Source organism: Penaeus japonicus, unplaced genomic scaffold (assembly GCF_977035675.1).
Source record: "Penaeus japonicus unplaced genomic scaffold, GWHDUDI00000001_assembly GWHDUDI00000019, whole genome shotgun sequence".
NCBI lineage: Eukaryota > Metazoa > Arthropoda > Malacostraca > Decapoda > Penaeidae > Penaeus > Penaeus japonicus.
In genome coordinates, this window is record NW_028234421.1 from 2,633,555 (window position 1) to 2,638,554 (window position 5,000).

At 32.8% G+C, this 5,000-nt stretch overlaps 1 protein-coding gene across 2 annotated transcripts in view; it reads right to left on the minus strand.

Annotated features, from left to right (window-relative positions):
- LOC122247630 (prostaglandin E2 receptor EP3 subtype) overlaps positions 1-5,000 on the minus strand; it is a 263,202-nt gene that overhangs the window by 177,724 nt on the left and 80,478 nt on the right. The window lies entirely within an intron of this gene.

Here is a 5,000-nt window from a genome sequence, read left to right on the forward strand (position 1 = left end):
GAATGACACGGATAAATTTTGAACTTTTCTAGGTGGTCTGATCTGAATAAGAATTTAGGATTGATGTGTATATAGACCTCTGCCTTTCGTTATGGTGGCAAAATGAATCGTTGGAGAAAGGCGCGCACACACACACACACACACACACACACACACACACACACACACTCACACTCACGTTTCTGATGATGGTGATGGTGATGATGATAGTGGTGATGATGATGATGATGATGATGGTGATTATGATGATGATGATGATGATCATCATCATCATCATAACAACAATAATAACAATAATGATAACAATGATGATAGTAATGATAATGATACTGATAGTAATGATAATGATACTGATATTAATAAAGATAATTATGATAATAACAATAATGATATCAACAATGATAACTATACACGCAAGGGCTATCAAGACTGATATATCATAAAGTGTGTTATAATCCTTATCAACAGCACGAAAATCCACTTCTTTAGCCCTTATAGTGCAATGCCTCTCGAGAGAACAGCTTATTAAGCAAATATCGACCTAATGTACCACAAGGAATATTGCGAGGTTCAGAGTCACAATTTATCGTCCATTAATTGGAAAATGTGTTCAAGATTATGTCTTTTTTCTCTCTCTCTCTCTCCTTCAAGATCTTAAATCGCTGGAATGTTTTCGCTCCAGATTGAATTTTATTATGAATAGGAGAACTTTGTAGATGAAAACTTATTTTTCTCTGATACTTCATTAAGGTGTTGTTTGCGATATCCGGTTTCTAAGAATAAAGTTTAGTTATTATTATCAGGAGTTCCATTGTACATACATTTCACTTATCTTGAGGACAATAATTTTCCTCGTTAAAGCCTTTTTGTGAATATTTATATGTGGAAGACGCACTAGAATGCTCTTGTTAACCTCTAAAAGTTTTCCGAACACTTCCAATCACATCTTATTACCAGATAAAAAAAGAAGAAAAAAAAAAAAACACGAAAAAACAACGAAAAATATGAAATTAAATATCAATTGATATCTTATTACAAGATAAAAAAGAAAAAAAAAACGAAATAAAAAAACAACAACAACGAAGAATATGAAATTAAATATCAATTAATATCTTATTACCAGATAGAAAAGAAGAAGAAGAAAAGAAAGAAAAAAAACGAAATTAAAAAAAACAACAACGAAAAATATAAAATTAAAGAAAAAAAAACAAAAAAAAAAACGAAAGCTTTAGAAACTTTGACACTACCACAGACAACAGGAGATGAAACAAGAGAATAGATGTGTCCTACATAAGCCAACATACATCCTTTCATGATGGCGGTGGTGACACAACGTAATCATGAATGTCCTTTGATGATCGGAATGGGCGGGGGGGGGGGGGGGGGGTGAATTCCAGACGATATGTTTGTGTCAACAAGGAAGTCCTTTGGTGAGCGAATGGGGTGTGGGGGTTGGTAAGCACATATATATATATATATATATATATATATATATATATATATATATATATGTATATATGTTTTATATATATATATATATATATATATATATATATATATATATATATATATATATATATATATACAGGTAGTTATACATGTGAATTATCATTACTATTGTCGTTGTCATTAATTGTGATTATAGCTATTGTTATCATTAGGATATTTTTTGATGATATATATATCTTTTTTTTGTTATAGCTATTATTACCATTATTATTATCATCATCATTAATATCTTGATGATCATTATCATTATTATTATCATTATCATTATGTCAAGACAATAATAATCATTATCCTCACTATTATCATTATAATAATTATTATCATTATTACCATTATTATCATCATCATTTTATTTTTCAACATCAAAAAAAAAAAAAAAAAAAAAATCCATCCACATTTTTTCCTCGCATATTTCTTCACCATCTTCTTCTCTTTCTATCGTTCTTCTCCCCCCCTCCCCCTTCCCCCCTCCCCCCATTTGAACTTAAGCCAAACAACCCTTGGATTACACCTTTTTTGCTATACTAAAACCATCATTACCTTTCTATCTATCACTGATTTCTTTCTCTCTTAAGCTTTATCATCCCTTTTTTATCTTATTTTTTTTCTAGGATGATGGCCAAATAAGTAACAATATTTTCTTGTATTGGAAAGAAGCTCTGACAATGAATCTCAGTTTTTTACATTCGTGTTTTTTTTTCGCGTAGACGATTGGGTGAGAAGTGGGGGGGGGGGGTGAAGGGCGAGATTGTGTGCCTGGGGGATACGTGTATGTGCATTTATGTTTATATGTGGATGTGTATAGATATATATATATATATATATATATATATATATATATATATATATATATATATATATATATATATATATATAACATAACATATAGATATATATAAGTGAGATAGAAAGAGAGAGAGAGAGAGAGAGAGAGAGAGAGAGAGAGAGAGAGAGAGAGAGAGAGAGATAAAGAAAGAGATCGACACAGAGAGAGAGAGATAGAAAGAGAGAGAGATAGCAAGAGAGAGAGAGAGAGAGAGAGAGAGAGAGAGAGAGAGAGAGAGAGAGAGAGAGAGAGAGAGAGAGAGAGAGAGAGAGAGAGAGAGAGAGAGAGAGAGAGAGAGGTCGTAGAGAGAGAGGGATATAGAAAGAGAGACAGAGAAAGACAGAAACAGAGAGAGAGAGAAAGAAAGAAAGAAAGAAAGAGACCATCAGAGAGAGACAGGAAGACAGAAACAGAGAGAGAGAGATAGAAAGAAAAAAATAGATCATCAGAGAGATAGAAAGAGAGAAAGATAAAAAGAAAGAGAGAGAAAGAGAGAGGTGCAGACGTCACCGGCGATTTCAAAAGCCCAGCCAATTTGCAGAAGCCTTGGAGCTCCCAAACGCCAGCCAGGAATTAATCGGAATCCAGAAATCGGGTCCAGATTTCCGGCCTCTTGAGTGTGCAGCCGCGAGGGACCTCTCAAATCCGGTGAGTGGGAGGAAGAAGGATTTAATGTGGCCAGGATAATCGTAAACTTGCGAGGAGAAGAGAGAACAAGGAAGAAATAAAAAGAAAGAAAGGAGATAGGGGGATTGTGATAAGAAGGATGTGGGGGGGTGCGGGAGAGAGGAGGGAGGGAAGAGGGAGGAGGGGAGGGTGGGGTAAATCTGGAGGGAAGGAAGGGGGGAGGAGGAGAGAGGGAGGGAAGTAAAGGAGAATATGTAAAGGAGAAAATGATAACGAAATATATATGTAGATAAAATAGATAAACAAATAAAGATATATGAATAGAAAGACCGGTGATAGGTAAATGGAGAAACTGAATGAGAGTCAGATGAGAGAGAGAGAGAGAGAGAGAGAGAGAGAGAGAGAGAGAGAGAGAGAGAGAGAGAGAGAGAAATCTCTCCATCTCCCTTTTCCCTCCCATTAGCGACTAATCAGGCGACGGTAATTCCAGGTCAGTGACCTCGCTGCGTTTCCGCGTGATCTAATAGAATTATTTTCATTAATTACAGTGATTACAGGAGAGGTTACTGATAAATACAGAGCTAGGGATGGCAGCTCTTGAGCAGGGTTCTCTGCGTTTACATTTTCGCTCACACACACACACACACGCACACACACACACACACACACACACACACACACACACACACACACACACACACACACACACACACACACACACACACACACACACACACACACACACACACACACACACACATATATATATATATATATATATATATATATATATATATATATATATATATATGTATACATACACACACACGCATAATTTCCTAGCAGATGTGCCGTTATAAAGAATAATAACAGTAATAAATATAAAAAGGACACATTACACAAAAAAAAACATAAACTCTTAATAAATATCATGCCTTTAACAAAAAAAAAAAAAAAAAACAGCAATTTTGCAAAAGTTTTTTATATGATTTCTTAGCAAAACACGAGCACCATGAATGGACCACCTTAAAGAGTGCAACATGCTATACTATGATACTATGATCGTAACCTCACAGCATAGGCGTTGTTAGTGACGAAAGGAAGTGAACGTGAGCCATTGCAGATGTTGCACTGCCTTTGCTCTATGTGTTAGAGTTATAGAAAGAGAGAGAGAGAGAGAGAGAGAGAGAGAGAGAGAGCTCTATGTGTTAGAGGGGGATTAACCTCGTTTGCAATGGGACCGATTGTATGTTCGTTTTCCGTATATATTCATCTGTCTATTTGTTATTGTCGTTTTTATTATTGTTATTGTCTTTTTTTGGTATTATGTTTTATCAATATTATGAATGTAACATTATCATTATTAATCTTACTATTGATATCATCATCATCATCTTCATCTATATTATCATTAGTTATTTTTCCTTGTGATAACGTTATCATATTGTTTTCTTTTATTTACTTTTCAATATAAAAAATATCTTCAGATGTATATCATTTTCCAAATCCATATCTTTAAATGCATTCCATGTACCATCAATTGTCTTTCATTTGACTACTTTCTTTTTGATTCTTTACTTTACCTTTTTTCTAAATAAATGACTTTCTGCATCAAAATACAAGGGAATTTCAAGAACTATATATTTTTCCATTTTTTATTTTTTAGATTCTTAAATACTTTTATGTTCTTAGTTTTTATTCCTAATTGTATCTTCATTGCTGTGTTATTAGATATGTGTCTGTTTGTACTCTCTCTCTCTCTCTCTCTCTCTCTCTCTCTCTCTCTCTCTCTCTCTCTCTCTCTCTCTCTCTCTCTCTCTCTATATATATATATATATATATATATATATATATATATATATATATATATATTTATCTATCTATCTATCTATCTATCTTTATATATATATATATATATATATATATATAAATATATATATATATATATATATACACACACATATATATATATATATATATATATATATATATATATATATATATATATATTATATATATATATATATATATACTGTAT